This window comes from Mandrillus leucophaeus, unplaced genomic scaffold (genome assembly GCF_000951045.1).
Source record: "Mandrillus leucophaeus isolate KB7577 unplaced genomic scaffold, Mleu.le_1.0 Scaffold67, whole genome shotgun sequence".
Taxonomy (NCBI): domain Eukaryota; kingdom Metazoa; phylum Chordata; class Mammalia; order Primates; family Cercopithecidae; genus Mandrillus; species Mandrillus leucophaeus.
Window position 1 is genome coordinate 75,258 of NW_012107252.1, and position 18,384 is coordinate 93,641.

The 18,384-nt window shown below is 39.8% G+C and overlaps 1 protein-coding gene across 4 annotated transcripts in view; it reads right to left on the reverse strand.

The window, feature by feature from the left end:
• The window catches only part of SCMH1 (sex comb on midleg homolog 1 (Drosophila)), a 177,971-nt gene that overhangs the window by 53,632 nt on the left and 105,955 nt on the right, over nt 1-18,384 (reverse strand). The gene's annotated exons all lie outside the window — the stretch shown is intronic.

Sequence of the window (18,384 nt, forward strand, 5' to 3'; positions counted from 1 at the left end):
AGTGAGCACTTACTGTAAGTTATACACTGTGCTAAGCCCTGGGGATAGAACAGTGAACAAACCAGACTTCCACTCTCATGGAGCTTACCTCCTAGTGAGAGAGACAGAAAATTAAAAAAATAGCACAATATACAGTAAAATGTCAGGTAGTGCTAAGTGTTGTGATTAAAACTAACGCAGGGTAAGGAAACAGAATTTTAAGGGAAGTCCTCTTTGAGAAGATGACATTTACACAGAGCTCCCGAAAGAGGTAAAGGCACAATGCCTTATGAAGATGTGAGAGGGTATAACAAGTGCAAAGATTATGAGACAGGAACATGTTAGTGTGTTTGAGAAATGGAAAGGAGGTCAGTAGAGCTGTAATTGAGTGAGCAAAGGGGAGGGTAGAGAGAAATTAGGTTAAAGAGTGAGTAGCAGTAAAATTGTGTAGGACTGTAGCCTGTGAAAATGAACTGAACTTATTCTAAATATAAAGGGAAGCCACTGGAAGGTTTTGAGCAGGGGAGGGACAAGATATACTTAAATGGACCACTCCGACTGCTTTGTGAGAGGGACAAGAGTAGAATTAGGAAGACCAGTTAATAAACTATTATATAGGGCAGGTAGAAGATAATACTTCCTAGGCCTCCAGGTAGGAAGTGATAGTTGTGGTAGTACAATGTTAACGACGTAACAACTAGAAAAAGTCAGAGTAATTATTTAAAGACAGCACAGAGCTGTCATGAGGATTAGATGAACTGGAATTCCAGGGGATGGCCTCTGAGGTAGCTGATACTGTTTTCTTTCCTGAGGGCATCTGCTAATTTTGGCATAAACTAAGGATCAGGCTTGGCATGTGGTGAGGGGCTCCACTGGAAGAAAGAGAAATGAGAGCTGCTGTGACAAACTGGAAACTTAAGGAGCCCCTTCATGTGGCCAGTTTTTCTCACTGGGTATTTGCTGAATTTTGGGTCAGCACACTGGAACTTTAAAGCTTTTAAAAGGCAGAATAAAACCTCCTATAATCTTGTGGTTTTAGGAGACAAGGTTCCACTAGAAGTAGGTGGTATACCCCAAACACATGGCTGATCTCCTCTTAAAGATATTTTAAAACTATAAGGGGTAAAAGGTAATAAAACTAAGCCCCAGACCTCTCAAGGGTAGGACAATCTCCTGCAGTGTTTCAGGGCTAAGAAGATATAAATTAGGTTCTCAATCCATGTCCAAAAAACAAGGATAAACCATAGGCACAATCCAGACGTAGTCTAACTCAATCCATAATTAGATTGAGGTGATCAGGTCCTATCCTATTAGAGTCTACCAGAGGAAAGGAAGAATTCTTTCTCATGGAAGATACCAGTTGGAGCCTCAACAGTTCTTTTAATATAAAATGTTTGGCATACTACAAAAATTATTAGACACAACAGAGTCAAAACAGTGTGATGAGTAATCAAGAGAAAATATAGGCAATAGAAAGAGACCCATATATTATCCAAATAATGGAACAAACACACAGATTTTTAAAAAAATCATAATTAAGATGTTAAAATGTAAAAAGATGAACAAAATATAAGATAGTACCCACAGAAATATCTATAGAAAAATTAAATGGACATATTATAACTGAAAAATACAGTATTAGGAAGAACTCATTGCATAGATTTAAGGGCAGACAAGAGCCAACAGAAAGGATTGATAAACTTGATGAAAAAATAGAAAACATCCAAAATAAAGTACAGTGAGAAAATATGAAAAAACATTTTAGAGCATTAGAGATAAGTAGACACAGTCAATAGGTCCAAAATATGAGTGGCTGCAACCCCAGAGGGAGAAGACAGATAGAATGAAGAAAAAGCAATACATGAAAAGATAGCAGCAGAGACTTTATCTCTAACTAATGAAAGACATCAACCCACAGATTCAGTATGCTTATGGATTCAGCAATCCATAGTAGGAAAAATGCAAAGAAAACTATGCCAAAACACATAATTGTCAAACTGCTGAAAATACAAAAGATGAAATACAGATGAAATAAAAGACAGGGAGGAAATACAAAGATACATTTTAAAAAGCAGTCAGAGAGAAAAACAGCATTACAGGAGCAACAATAAGAGTGATAGCTGTCTCTTCAATAAAACTGTGTAAGCAAGAAGCAGTAGAATAGTATCTTTAAAGGGCTAAAAGAAACAGACTACCAAAGATAGAATTATACACCCAGTGAAAATATCCTTCAGAAATAAAGGTAAAATAACGAGATTTTTCAGATAATCAAAGCTGAGAGAATCTCACCAGCAGACCTAACTAGGGAAAATGAAAAGGAAGTTCTTCAGGCTGAAGGAAAGTAATTCCAGATGGAAACATGAAACTACAGGAAGGATAAAGAACATAAGAAAGGGTAAACATTTAAGTTGATACAAAAGGATACTGATTATTTAAAACAATAAAAATGGCTTGTGCCATTTATAACATATGTATTAATAAGTTATATGACAGCAATAGCACAGAGGATGAAAGTGAAGAGTAAATGGAGCCAAATTTTGGTATGAATTTTGCATTATTTGGGAGTGTTTAGAGCACTTAAGGTAGATTTTAATAAGTCCAATATGCATATTTGCATAGGGCAATTAATTAAAGAATTATCAGTGATAAGAATGTATTACTAAAAAGCTAAGGGGAGAGAAGTAGAATAATAAAACATGCTTGATTAATCCAAAAGAAGGCAAGAACAGAGGAATAAAGAAATAAGGAAGAACTTGGACAAATAGAAAACAAAAAAGCAAAATGCAAAATGTTGACTTAAACCCAAATAAATAATTATATTAAATAAAGGTGGATTAAGTAAAACAATCGGTAGGAATAAATGAACAAACCAGACCAAAAAAAGAAACCTCAGAACTAGTTTTATTTGTTTATAAGAGGGCCCCGAGATACAAAGACACTCAAAATATAAAAACGCAGGAAGATAAAAGCAAACAGATGAAAATAATATACTCTATAAACACTAACCAAAAGAAAACTAATAACATGAATAACCAATTAACCAACCAATCTACCTGATACATATACCTAATAAATATAGAATATGCAGAGACAGTTTCATCATAGATCCATCAGACATTGGTAAGAGAACAGGATAGTATAAATAACTTTATGCCAATAAATACGAAAATTGAGATAAAACGCCACGCAAGACCAGCCTGGGCAACACTGTGAGACCCCATCTCTACAAAAACAAATGGTTACTCGAGAGGATCACTTGAGCCCAGTTCGAGGTTGCAGTGAGCTATATTGCACCACTGCACTTGAGCCTGGATTATAGAGTGGATACCTCATCTCTTAAAAAACAAAATAAAGCAAAAAATACCACTGACACAAGTAAAAACAGAATATGAAAAGCCTCATATATAATTAAAAAATTGCAACTGCAATTAAAAATCTTTCCACAAAGAAAATCCCAGGCCTAAATGGCTTCACTGGTGAATTCTGGCAAATATTTAAAGAAGAAATAATAACAAATCTTGCAAAGTCTCTTTTGAAAAATAGAAGAGGGAACACTTCCCATTTCATTTTATAAGGCCAGCATAACCCCCATACCAAAACATGACAAAGATGTTACAAGAAAAAAAAAAAAAAAAACTAGACTAATATCCCTCATGAACATAGATGCAAAATCTTTAACCAAGTATTTGTAAATTAAATCTAGCTCTCTCTATATATGTATATCAGATATATAATCCTATATATATATCATATCATAACATGTAGGATAATATATCATAACTAAGTGGGATTTATTCCAGAAATACAAAGGTTGTTTAACAATGGAAAATACAATCAGCTGAACACATACATTCACTAAATGAAAGAGAAAGCCCATATATCATCTCAATAGATGAAGAAAAAGCATTTGACAAAATTCAACACCCATTCATGATAAAAATTATCAATAAACTAGGAATAAAAGAGAATTTCCTTAGTCTAGATAAAGCAATCTATAAAAAAACTATAACCAATAGCATTCTTAATGGTGAAATACTGAACACTTCTTATTGAACTATGGGATAAAACAAAATAACTACTATCACCACTTCTATTCGACATTGTATTGGAGGTCAATGCAATAAGGAAACGAAAAGAAATAAAATATATAAATATAGATTGTAAGGGAAGAAGTGTTACTTGTACACAACATGATTGTTTATGTAAATATTCCTCCCTACAAGTCTACAAATCTATTAAAATAAAAAAATGAATTTGGAAAGGTCACTAGATACAAATCTAATATGTAAAAATCTAATGTATTTCTCTAAATAGCAACAATTTGAAAATTATTTAAAAATCCACAAAATACTTGATGTTATTTGAACATCAAGTATTCAGTGAAAGATGGGCAAGACATCTGCACTGAAAACTATAAAACATTGATAGGAGAAATTAAAGAAGATCTAGATACCACATGGCCATGAAGGGATGTTACATTCATAGATTGAAAGCATTACCACTGTTAGGTGTCAACTCTCATCAAACTGATCTAGAGTCAATGCAATTCCAATCAAAATCTCAGCAGTTTCTAAAAAATGTGTGGTGTATGTATACAAATTGACAATTTAATTCTAAATTTTAATAGGAAATGCAAAGTCAATCTTCATGAATAACAGCAAAGCTGGAGAATGTGAATCATCAAATTGCAAGATTCATTATAAAGTTACAGTAATTTACACATATATTATTGGTTGGGCTTGGTGTCTCATGCCTATAACCCCAGCACTCTGGGAGACTGAGGCAGGAGGACTGCTTGAGGCCAGGAGTTTGAGACCAGCCTTGCAACATAGCATGACCCAGTCTCTACAAAATTTTTTTAAAAAATTAGCTGGGCATGGTGGCGCACACCTGTAGTCCCAGTGACTCTGGATGCTGAGGTGGGAGGATTACTTAAGCCCTGGAGGTTACGGCTGCATCGAGCCATGATGGTGTCACTGCACTCTAGTGTACGTGACAGAACAGGACTGTCTTAAAAAAAAAAAAAAGACATATATTATTGGTGCAAGGGTAGATGAATGAATCAACAGAGCAAAATAGAGAGTTCCAAAATTAACTACACATATATAGTCATCTGATTTATGATAAATGTGCCCTTGCAATTCTGTGGAGAGAAAAAATAGTCTTTTCTATAAAATTGTGGTGAGTCAAATAGGTATCCATATGGAAAAAAATTAAACTTGAATTCTGTTTCACACCAGATACGAACATTAATGTGAAGGCTAAAACATCTAATTTCTAGAAGAAGACAAATGAGAATACCTTCAAAACTATGGGGGCAGACAAAGATTTATTAAAACAGGACACAAAAAGCATTAATTATCAAAGACTGAAGATTGATATATATGACCTCATTAAAACAAAATATTTCTCTTAATCAAAGGACAATATTAAGAAAATGAAAAAAATCCAGGAAGTGGGAAAAGATACACAAAACACATACATAAGAAAAATAATATCCAGAATATATAAAGAATGCCCAAAAATCAATAATGAGGACTGGGCAATTTAAAAAATGGATAAGACTTGATGAAGCACTTCACAAAAATGAGTATAATGGCAAATAAGCATACAAAAAGTTGTTGAATACTATTAGTAATACAGAAATGTAAATTAAAACTATGGGACACTATATCCCACCAAAACTACTAAAATTTAAAGGACTGACAATATTGGTGAGGATGTGAAGCAACTAGAATTCAACATTGCTGGTGGGAACGTAAATCATTTTGACAAATTGCTTAGCTGTATATCCTATGACCCAACAATTCCACATCTCAGTATATACCCAAGAGAAGTGAGTGATATGACCACCAAAAGCCATGTGCTAGAATATTCACCATTGCATTTTTCATAAGAGGCAAAACTAGAAACAACCAAAGGTCCAACAGATTTTTAAAATGTGGTATATTCATAAACGGGAATATTACAGAGAAATTAAAAAGAACAATTATTGTATGCAGCAATATGAATCTCACAGAAATAATGTTAGACAAAAGAAGCCAGAGTATGTATTTTATAATTATCTTTATATGAAGTCTGAAAACAGAAAAACTAATCTGTAGTGATAGTTTGAGGGGTTGGGCAGGTGGGGTTTCAACCAAAAGGGAGAATAAGTGAGTCTTCTGGGGGTGTTGGAAATGAATCCAGCACCCTCTTATATCAATATAAAATAAACACAAACAAAAAAGACAAAAGATAGTGATGAACTGAAATCTTTGAAGAGAGTAATATTATTGGAGAAGATGAGAATTAGTTAGATTCAGAATACACTGGAAGAAAGAGCTGACATGACTGGATGTCAGTGAAAGAAAATTAGCAAAGACAAAACACAAAAGTATAAAATCATATCCAATGAAATAGAGGAGGGCTGGGCATGGTGGCTCACATCTGTAATACCAGTACCCTGGGAGACAGGAGGATCACTTGAGGCCAGGAGTTCAAGACCAGCTCGGGCAACATAGCGAGATCCTGTCTCTAGAAATTTTTTTTTTTTAATTAGCCAGAAGTGATGGCATGCACCTGTGTTCCCAGGTACTCAGAAGGCTGAGGTGGGAGGATCACTTGAGCCCAGGAGTTCAAGGCTGCAGCGAGCTGTGATCACACCACTGCATTACAGCCTGGGTGACAGTGAGACCCTGTTTGTATTAAAAAAAATTTTTTTTAAAAGAAAGAGAGGCATCATAGATGATCCAATATTATTTGCTTAAGCTATTTGGAGGAAAATGATGCCATTTACTGGGATGTTAAACATTGGGGAAGAGAACCAACAGTTCAGTTTTTAAACATGTTTCTTATGAGATACCTGTTAGATATGGTATTAATCCATTTTCACACTGCTATAAAGACATACCTGAGACTTGTTAATTTATAAAGAGGTTTAATTGACTCACAGTTCCGTAATTGACTCACAGTTCTGCAGGGCTGGGGAGGTCTCAAGTAACTTACAATCATGGTGGAAGGGGAAGAAGCATGTCTTACGGTAGGTGAGAGAGAGAGTGGCGAGTGAAGGGGGAAGAGCCCCTTATAAAACCATCAGATCTTGTGAGAACTCACTATCACGAGACCAGCATGGGGGAACTGCCCCCATGATCTAATTACTTCCTACCAGATCTTTCTCTTTTTTTAAATGGCTTTATGCAGTTATCTTTAATCAGTTAAAATAAAAGTGTAAACATGTATATTATCTTTTATTTACCTATGTGATGACCTTAAATCAGTGCTCATTATTTCTTTGTGTGCATTCAAGCTACAATCTGGTGTCACTTTTCAGCCTAAAGAACTTTAGTATTAGGAAAGTCTGCTAGCAATACATGCTTTCAGTCTTTACCTGCATTTGTCTTTTTTCACCTGTACTTTGAGAGAGAATATGTTGGATATAAAATTCTCTGTTGACTGGTGTTCTTTGTTGTTCTTGTTTTTTGTTTTCTTTTAGTACTTTGAATGTCATCCCACTGCCTTCTGGCCTTGTTTCTGATCATAAGTAAGCCAGTAGTCATGTTGAGTATCTCATTTATATGATGAATCATTTTTCTCTTGCTGTTTTCAAGGTTTTCTCTTTGTTCTTGGCTTCTGACAATTTGACTATGGGGTAGCTCTCTGAGACATGTTTAATAATTTTTTTTTTTTTAAATTTCTATAGGCTATTGGGGAACAGGTGGTGTTTGGTTACATAAGTAAGTTCTTTAGTGGTGATTTACAATGTTTTGGTGCAACCATTACCCAAGCAGTATACGCTGCACTGTATTTGTACAATCTTTTATCCCTCATCCTCTTCCCACCCTTTACCCCTGAGTCTCCAAAGTCCATTGTGTTATTCTTATGCCTTTGCATCCTCATAGCTTAGCTCCCACTTATAAGTGAGAAATGATGTCTAGTTTTCCATTCCTGAGTTACTCCACTCAGAGTAATAGTCTCCAATCTCATCCAGGTCTCTGCAAATGCCATTAATTCCATTTTATGGCTGAGTAGTATTCCATCGTGTGTATATATATATCTCTCACAGTTTCTTTTCTTTTCTTTTTTTTTAGATAGAGTCTTGCTCTGACACCAGGCTGGAGTGCAGTGGCGTGATCTTGGCTCATGGCAACCTCCACCTCCTGGGTTCAAGCGATTCTCCTGCCTCGGCCTCCCAAGTAGCTGGGACTACAGGTGTGTGCCACCATGCCTGGCTAATTTTTTGTATTTTTAGTACAGATGGGGTTTCACCATATTAGCCAGGATGGTCTTGATCTCCTGACCTCGTGATCCACCTGCCTCGGCCTCCCAAGTGCTGGGATTACAGGCGTGAGCCACGGCGCCCGGCCCTATATCACAGTTTCTTTATTCGCTCATTGATTGATGGGCATTTGGGTTGGTTCCACGTTTTTGCAACTTTGAACTGGGTTGCTATAAACATGTGTGTGCCAGTATCTTTCTTGTATAATGACTTCTATTCCTCTGGGTAGATATCCAGTAGTGGGATTGCTGCATTAAATGGTAGTTCTACTTATAGTTCTTTAAGGAATCTCCACACTGTTTTCCATAGTGGTTGTACTAGTTTACATTCCCACCAGCAGTGTAGAAGTGTTCCCTGTTCACTGCATCCATGCCAACATCTACTATTTTTTGATTATGCCCATTCTTGCAGGAGTAAGGTGGTATCGCATTGTAGTTTTGATTTGCATTTCCCTGATCATTAGTGATGTTGAACATTTTTTCATGTATTTGTTGCCTATTTGTATATCTTCTTTTGAGAATTGTGTATTTATGTCCTTAGCCCACTTTTTGATGGTATTGTTTGCTTTTTTCTTTTTGATTTGAGTTCACTGTGGATTTTGGATATTAGTCCTCTGTCAGATGTACAGATTGTGAAGATTTTTTCCCACTCTGTGGGTTGTCTGTTTACTCTGCTGACTGTTCCTTTTGCCATGCAAAAGCTTGTTAGTTTAAGAAGTCCCAGCAATTTATCTTTGTTTTTATTGCATTGGCTTTTGGTTCTTAGTCATGAACTTCCTGCCTAAGCCAATGTCTAGAAGGGGTTTTCGAATGTTATCTTCTAAAATTTTCATAGTTTCAGGTCTTAGATTTAAGTCCTTAATCCATTTTGAGTTGATTTTTGTATAAGGTGAGAGATGAGGATCTGGTTTCATTCTCCTACATGTGGCTAGCCAATTATCCCAGCACCATATGTTGAAAAGGGTGTCCTTTCCCCATTTTATGTTTTTGTTTGCTTTGTCAAAGATCAGTTGGCTCTAAGTATTTGGATTTATTTCTGGGTTCCCTATTCTGTTCCATTGGTCTATGTCCCTATTTTTATACCAGTACCATGCTGTTTTGGTGACTATGGCCTTATAGTATAGTTTGAAATTAGGTAATGTAATGCCTCCAGATTTGTTATTTTTGCTTAGTCTTGCTTGGATATGTGGGCTCTTTTTTGGTTCCATATGAATTTTAGAATTGTTTTTTCTAATTCTGTGAAGAATGATGGTGGTATTTTGATGGGAATTGCATTGTGTATTTGTAGATTGCTTTTGGCAGTATGGTCATTTTCACAATATTGACTCTACCCATCCATCAGCATGGGATGTGTTTCCATTTGTGTCGTCAATGCTTTCTTTCAGCAGTGCTTTGTAGTTTTCCTTGTAGAGGTCTTTCACCTCCTTGTTAGGTATATTCCTAAGTATTTTATTTTATTTTGCAGCTATTGTAAAAGGGGTTGAGTACTTGATTTGATTCTCAACTTGGTCGCTGTTGGTGTACAGAAGAGCTACTGATTTGTGTACATTAATTTTGTACCTGGAAACTTTGCTGAATTCTTTTATCAGTTGTAGGAGCTTTCTGGAGGAGTCTTTAGGGTTTTTGAGGTAAACGATCCTATAGTCAGTAAACAGTGACAGTCTGACTTCCTCTTTACTGATATGGATGCCCTTTATTGCTTTCTCTTGTCTGATTGCTCTGCCTAGGACTTCCATTGCTATGTTGAAGAGAAGTGGTGAGAGTGGGCATCCTTTTCTTGTTTCAGTTCTCAGCGGGAATGTTTTCAACTTTTCCCTATTCAGTATTATGTTGGCTGTGGGCTTGTCATAGATGGCTTTTATTACATACATCTCTTGTATGCCAATTTTGCTGGGAGTTTTAATCATAAAAAGATACTAGATTTGTCAAATGCTTTTCCTGCATCTATTGAGATGATCATGTGATTTTTGTTAATTCTGTTTATGTGGCGTATCACATTTATTGACTCACATATGTTAAACCATCCCTGCATTACTGTTATGAAACCTACTTGATCATGGTGGACTATCTTTTTGATATGTTGTTGGATTTGGTTAGCTAGTGCTTTGTTAAGAATTTTAGCATTTATGTTCATCAGGGATACTGGTTGGTCTGTAGTTTTCTTTTTTAGTTATATCCTTTCCTGGTTTTGGTATTAGGATGATTTTGGCTTCACAGAATGAATTAGGGAGGGTTCCCTCTTCCATCTTGTGGAGTAGTGTCAATAGGATTCACACCAATTCTGAACATCTGGTAGAATTCTGCTGTGAATCCGTCTGGTCGTGGACTTTTTTTGGCTGGTAATTTTTAAATTACCATTTTAATCTTGCTGCTTGTTACTGGTCTGTTCAGGGTACCTAATTCTTCCTGATTTAAGCTTGGAGGGTTGTATCTAACCAGGAATTTATCCATCTCTTCTAGGTTTTCTAGTTTATGTATGTAAAGGTGTTCATAGTAGCCTTGAATGATCTTTTGTATTTCTGTGGTGTCAGCTGTAATATCTCCCGTTTTGTTTCTTACTGAACTTATTTGGATTTTCTCTCTTCTTGCTAATGGTCTATCAATTTTATTTATCTTTTCAAACAACCAGCTTTTTGTTTCATTTATTTATTTTTTTGCAACACAATCTGGTTTATTCTGCCTTGGCAGGGTGGTCCTGAGAGTGGTGGATGCCACCCTGTCCTGGGCTGAGGGAGGCCCCAAGGGCCAGTTAAGGCCAATAGTGGGAGAAGTCGGGGGCTGCAGCCCCTGGAATGTGGTGAAGCCGGGTCGAGGCCTGGAGGCAGTTGTGGTATGCTGGGGCAGGGTGAAAGGCAGTGGACTGGGACCAGGCCAGTGATATAGGGCTGAGGACCTAGGCCACATGGTCACATGACACAGAACATGAAACACAGGCACAGGGCTCACAGTAAGCACATGGACAAGTGGGCACAGGGTCACAGGCCAGATGCACACCCAGCCATGGCTGGGCCAGACATTGGGACACAGTGGTGGTGTCACACAGAGACCACAGGGAGGACACAGCACTATGGAACACATGGATTTGACAGCCACAATGCAGAGACCAGGCCACAGAGCTTGAGGGACATGGCAAGGGGCCTTTTGGCACTACTGCACTGAAATCATGTGAGACAAGGGTGGTGGGGCACTCTGGAGGTGCCTGGGGTGGTTCCTTTGAGGGCCTCTAGGCTTAGTATGTCTTCCACACTTTGTTGAGCAGTTTTACCACCTCATCATAGATGATAAACACTATGGCCACATTCAGGACAACCCAGCCCAGGCAGGAACAGTGCCCTTGTAGAATGCCTTGAGCCCTCCTTCCTCAGGATCTGCAAGCCACAGTCCCATGTGTTCCAGTATTTGTGCACCTCCAGGCCCTGCATCTGGGTCTTAATCACGTCCAGAGGAGTGTTTCCAAAGACACTGGCTGCACTCACAATAGCTCTGAAGACCCCAGTGATCAGCAGGTTCATGGGCTTGTTGAGGTTGTTCCCTCGGTACCAGTTGCACAGGGAGATCATGACAAAGAAGCAGATAGCCTGGTTCGAGCCCTGCTTCAGCATGGTGGCCGTGAGGTCTTGGTACGTTCCCTTCAGCCCTTGTTCCCACACAATCTCCCTAACCGCATGGAAGAATCCTGTGTACTTGGGGTTTGGGGAGGTCTGGTTGTGGTTGAACTTCACCTTGATGGTCTCCGTGGGGCACACGACTTCCATGGCCCCTGGCCATGCTGGCTCCTGGGCCACAGAGCAGCTCGTGCGTGCTGTCCAGCTGTCCCTGGGCATCCTGCATGCGGTTGCTGAGGAACGCAAACATTCCAAACCTGACGGCTCCCTTGGGGATGGAGCTGCAGAGGTGGGAGCTGAGGCCACAGTATAGGCCCAGGGCACCATGGCTGTGGACCATCTGCTGCACGCAGTCCCCAGTGCCCCGGTACTGTGGCAGGTGCAAGTGTTCATCCAGATGCAGCTGCGTCTTCACGTATTGGTGGGGAAGGTGATGCAGATGTCAATGCCGCCCGCCAGGCCAACTGCCAGGATCGCCTCCCCTGGGTGTGTCAGTTTGGCCTTCCCGGACACAGGCTCAGCGGCCACCAGAGCATGCAGGGTGTGGCCATGGCGGGTGGGAGGTAGGGGCTCATTTATCTTTTGTACAGTTTATTTTGTTTCAACTTGATTTAGTTCTGCTCTGATCTTGGTTATTTCCTTTCTTCTGCTGGGTTTGGGTTTGTTCTTGTTTCTCTAGTTCCTTGAGGTATGACCTTAGATTGTCTGTGCTCTTCAGACTTTTTGCTGTAGGCGTTTAGGGCTATGAACTTTCCTCTTAGCATCACCTTTGCTGTGTCCAGAGGTTTTGACAGGTTGTGTCACTATTGTCATTCAGTTCAAAGAATTATTTAATTTTCATCTTGATTTCATTTTTAACTCAATGATCATTCAAGAGCAGGTTATTGAATTTCCATGTATTTGTGTGGTTTTGAAGGTTCCTTTTGGAATTGATTTCCTGTTTTATTTAACTGTGGTCTGCGAGAGTGCTTGATATAATTTCAATTTTCTTAAATTTATTGAGGCTCGTTTTGTGGCCTCCCATATGCTCTATCTTGGAGAAAGTTCCATGTGCTGTATTCTGTGGCTATTGGATGGAATGTTCCATATATATTTGTTAAATCCATTTGTTTCAGGGTATAGTTTAAATCCATTGTTTCTTTCTTGACTTTCTGTCTTGATGACCCGTCTAGTGCTGTCAGTGGAGTACTGAAGTCCCCCACTATTACTGTATTGCTGTCTATCTTATTTCTTAGGTCTATTAGTATTAGGCTGTTTTCACGCTGCTGATAAAGACATACCCAAGACTGGGAAGATAAAGAGGTTTCATTGGACGCACAGATCCTCATGGCTGGGGAGGCCTCAGAATCGTGGTGGAGGCGAAAGGCACTTCTTACATGGTGGCGCAAGAGAAAATGAGGAAGATGCAAAAGCGAAAACCCCTGATAAAACCATTAGATCTTGTGAGACTTATTCACTACCACAAGAACAGTATGGGGAAACCGCCCCCATGATTCAAATTATCTCCCACTGGGCCCCTCCCACAACACACGGGAATTATGGGAGTACAATTCAGGATGAGATTTGGGTGGGGACACAGATCCAAACTATATCATCCCACCCGAGGCCCTCCAAATCTCATGTCCTCACATTTCAAAACCAATCATGCCTTCCCAACAATCCCCCAAAGGCTTATCTCATTTCAGCATTAACCCAAAAGTCCACAGTCCAAAGTCTCATCTGAGACAAGGCAAGTCTATTCCACCTATGAGCCTATAAAATCAACAGCAAGCTAGTTACTTCCTAGATACAATGGGGTACAGGTATTGGATAAACACAGCCATTCCAAATGGGAGAAACTGACCAAAACAAAGGGGTTACGGGGCCAATGCAAGTCTGAAATCCAGCAGGGCAGTCAAATTTTAAAGCTCCAAAATGATCTCCTTTGACTCCAGGTCTCACATCCAGGTCATGCTGATGCAAGAGGTGGGTTCCCATGGTCTTGAGCAGCTCCACCTCTGTAGTTTTGCAGGGTACAGCCTCCCTCCCAGCTGCGTTCATGGGCTGGCATTGAGTGTCTGTGTCTTTTCCAGGCAAATAGTGCGAGCTGTCGGTGGATCTACCATTCTGGAGTCTGGAGGACAGTGGTCCTCTTCTCACAGCTCCACTAGGCGGTACCCCAGTAGGGACTCTGTGGCAGCTCTGACCCCACATTTCTCTTCTGCACTTCTCTAGCAGAAGTTATCTATGAGTGCCCCACCCCTGCAGCAAACTTCTGTGTGGGCATTCAGGTGTTTCCATACATCTTCTGAAATCTAGGTGGAGGTTCCCATACCCCGATTCTTGACTTTTCTGTCCTTGCAGGCTCAACACCATGTGGAAGCTGCCAAAGCTTGGGGCTTGCACTTCTGAAGTCATGGCTTGAGCTCTACATTGGCTCCTTTCAGCCATGGCTGGAGCAGCTAACACAGGGCACCAAGTCCCTAGGCTGCACACAGCATGGGGACCCTGGGCTTGGGCCAGGAAACCATTTTCTCCTAGGCCTCTGGGCCTGTGAAGGGGAGGGGCTGGGATGAAGGGAGGGGAGGGGCTGGGATGGGAGGGGCTGTTTTAAAGACCTCTGACATGGCCTGGAGACATTTTCCCCATTGTCTTGGGGATTAACATTTGGCTTCTCGTTACTTATGCAAATTTCTGCAGCAAGCTTGAATTTCTCCTCAAAAATGGGTTTTTCTTTTCTATCACATTGTCAAGCTGCAAATTTTCCAAACTTTTATGCTCTTCTTCCTTTATAAAGTGGAATGCCTTTAACAGCACCCGTCACCTCTTTTTTTTTTTTTGAGACAGAGTCTTGCTCTGTCACCCGGGCTGGATTGCAATGGCATGATCTTGGATCACTGCAACCTCTGCCTCCTGGGTTCAAGTGATTCTCCTGCCTCAGCCTCCCAAGTAGCTGGGACTACAGGCACATGCCACCACGCCCAGCTTTGTATTTTTATTAGAGACAGGGTTTCACCATATCTGAGACCACCATATTGGCCAAGCTAGTCTCAAACCCCTGACCTTGTGGTCCGCCCGTCTCAGCCTCCCCAAAATGCTGGGATTACAGGAGCAAGTCACTGTGCCCAGCCTCCAGGTCACCTCTTCCAAAGTGCTGGGATTACAGGCATAAGCCACTGTGCCCGGCCTCCAGGTCACCTCTTGGAATGCTTTGCCGCTTAGAAATTTTTCCACCAGATACCCTAAATCATCTCTCTCAAGTTCAAATTTCCACAAATCTCTAGGGCAGGGGCAAATTGCTGCCAGTCTCTTTGCTAAAACATAACAAGAGTCACCTTTGCTCCAGTTCCCAACAAGTTTCTCATTTTTATCTGAGACCACCTCAGCCTGGACCTTATTGTCCATATTGCTATCAGGTTTTTGGTCAAAGCCATTTAAGTTTCTAGGAAGTTCCAAAATTCCCCACATTTTCCTGTCTTCTTCTGAGCCCTTCAAACTGTTCCAACCGCTGCCTGTTACCCAGTTCCAAAGTTGCTTCCATATTTTTGGGTATCTTTTCAGCAGCACCCCACACTACTGGTGCCAATTTACTGTATTAGTCCATCTTCACAGTGGTGATAAAGACATACCCGAGACTGGGAAGAAAAAGAGGTTTACCGGCACTGACAGTTCCACATAGCTGGGGAGGCCTCAGAATCATGGTGGGAAGCAAAAGGCACTTATTACATGGCAGCAGCAAGAGACAATAAGGAAGATGCAAAAGTGGAAACCACTGATAAAATCATCAGCTCTTGTGAGACTTGTTCACTACCATGAGAACAATATGGCGGAACCACCCCATGATTCAAATTATCTCCCACCAGGTCCCTCCCACAACATGTGGGAGTTATGGGAGTATAATTAAAGATGAGATTTGGGTGGAGGATATAGCCAAACCATATTAATTAGTAATTGTTTTATAAATTTGGAAGCTCCAAGTGTTAGGTACATGTATGTTTAGGATTATGATATTTTCCTGTTGGACAAGGCCTTTTATCATTATATAATGTCCCTCTTTGTCTTTTTTAACTGCTGTTGCTTTAAAGTTTGTTTTGTCTGATATGAGAATAGCTACTCCTGCTTGCTTTTGATGTCCATTTGCATGAAATGTCTTTTACAACCCTTTTACCTTAAGTTTGTTCAAGTCCTTATGTGTTAGGTGGGTCTCTTGAGGGCAGCACATGTTTGGTTGGTGAATTCTTATCCATTCTGCAATTCTGTATATTTTAAGTAGAGCATTTAGGCCATTTACATTCAATGTTAGTATTGAAATGTGAGGTACTATTCCATTGATAGTGCTATTTGTTGCCTGTATACCTTAGTTGTTTTGTTTTTATTTTTTAAATTGTATTTTTGTTTTATAGGTCCTGTGAAATTTGTGCTTTAAAGAGGTTGTTTTGATGTGTTTCCAGGATTTGTTTCAAGATTTAGAGCTCCTTTTAGCATTCTTGTAGTGGTGGCTTGGTAGTGGCAAATTCAGCATTTGTTTGTCTGAAAAAGACTGCATCTTTCCTTCATATATGAAGCTTTGTTTCACTGGATACACAGTTCTTGGCTGATAATTGTTTTGTTTGAGGAGGCTGAAGATAGGGCCCCAATCCCTTCTAACTTGTAGGGTTTCTGCTGAGAAATCTGCTGTTAATCTGATAGGTTCTCCTTTATAGGTTACCTGGTGCTTTTGTTTCACAGCTTTTAAGATTCTTTCCTTCATCCTAACTGTAGATTACATGATGACAATGTGCGTAGGTGATGATCGTTTTGCGATGAATTTCCAAGGTGTTCTTTGTGCTTCTTGTACTTGGCTGCCTAAGTCTCTAGCAAGGCTGGGAAAGTTTTCCTCGATTATTCCCCCAAATATGTTTTCCAAAATTTTAGATTTCTCTTCTTCCTCAGGAACTCCAATTATTCTTAGGTTTGGTCATTTAACATAATCCTAGACTTCTTGGAGGCCTTGTTCATATTTTCTTTTTTCTCTTTGTTGGACCGGGTGAATTCGAAGACCTTGTCTTTGAGCTCTAAATTTCTTTCTTCTACTTGTTCAATTCTATTGCTGAGACTTCCCAGAGCATTTTGCATTTCTATAAGTGTGTCCATTGCTTACCCAAGTTTTGATTGTTTTTTCTTTATCTATTTCCTTGAATACTTATCCCTTCACTTTTTGTATCATTTTTTGGATTTCCTTGTATTGGGCTTTGCCTTTCTCTGGTGCCTCCCTGATTATCTTAATAACTAACCTCCTGGATTCTTTTTCAGGTAAATCAGGGATTTCTTCTTGGTTTGGGTCCATTGCTGGTGAGCTAGTGTGATTTTTTGGGGGTGTTAAAGAACCTTGTTTTGTCAAATTACCAGAGTTGGTTTTCTGGTTCCTTCTCATTTGGGTAGGCTGTTAGAGGGAAGGTCTAGGGCTAAAGACTGTTGTTCAGATTATTTTGTCCCATGGAGTGTTCCCTTGTATGTAGTAATACCCCCCTTTTCCTATGTATGTGGCTTCCTGAGAGCCAAGCTGTAGTGATTGTTGTCTCTCTTCTAGATCTAGTCACCCAGCAAGTCTACCAGGCTCTGGGCTGGTACTGAGCGTTGTCTGCACAGTCCAGTGATGAGAACCATCTGAGGGTCCGTCAGTCATGGATACCAGCACAGTATTTGGGTTGTCTCCCAGGTCCTGCAGGAGCAATCCGTTTCCTTCAGTGCATCTGTGGGTCCTCTCACAGGTTTCTGATTTATTACTGCAGTTGTTCTGGAGCAAAAATTCATGATGCGAGCCTCCATATGCTGCTCTGTCCATCTGAGTTGAAGTGCAATCTAGTCCTGCCTCCTGCCCACCATGATCCCCCCTCCACCACCAGGTCTCTCTCTTGACATGTGGGGATTACAATTTGAGATGAGATTTGGGTGCAAACACAAAGCCAAAACGTATCAGATATCAAATATGGAGATGTTAATTAGGCAGCTGTATATATGAGCCTGGAATTCAAGGGAGAAGCTGGGACTGAAGACAAACAGAGAATTATCAGTATATAACTGGTATGTAAAGCCATCAGGCTAGATGACAGCTCCTGGAGTTTGAGGACATAGTCAAGAAAAAAGTTGTTCTTGAGATGTCTTACCATTCAGAAGTTGTAGAGAAGAGGATGATTCAGTAAAGGAGACTAAAAGGTGGCTCATAAATCCAGAAGAAAAAAAGAGTATGAGATTCTCGAAGTCAAGTGAAAAAAGTGTTTGAAGAAAGGTGGAAAGGCAGCATTTCAACTAAATGATCAAAGGTAACATTACCCAAAATGGGACATACTGACATGTATCTCCTGATGTGATATACCAAGAATAGCATAGCTTTTTAATTAAAAACTTTTTTTTTTGGAGACAAGGTCTTGCAGTGTTGCCCAGGCTAGAGTGTACTGGCAAGAACACAGCTCACTGCAACTTCTGAACTCTTGGGCTCAAGCAATGCTCTTGCCTCAGCCTCCCAAGCAGCAGGCACTACGACTGTGTGCCACTATGCCTAGCTAATTAAATTTTTTTTTTTTTT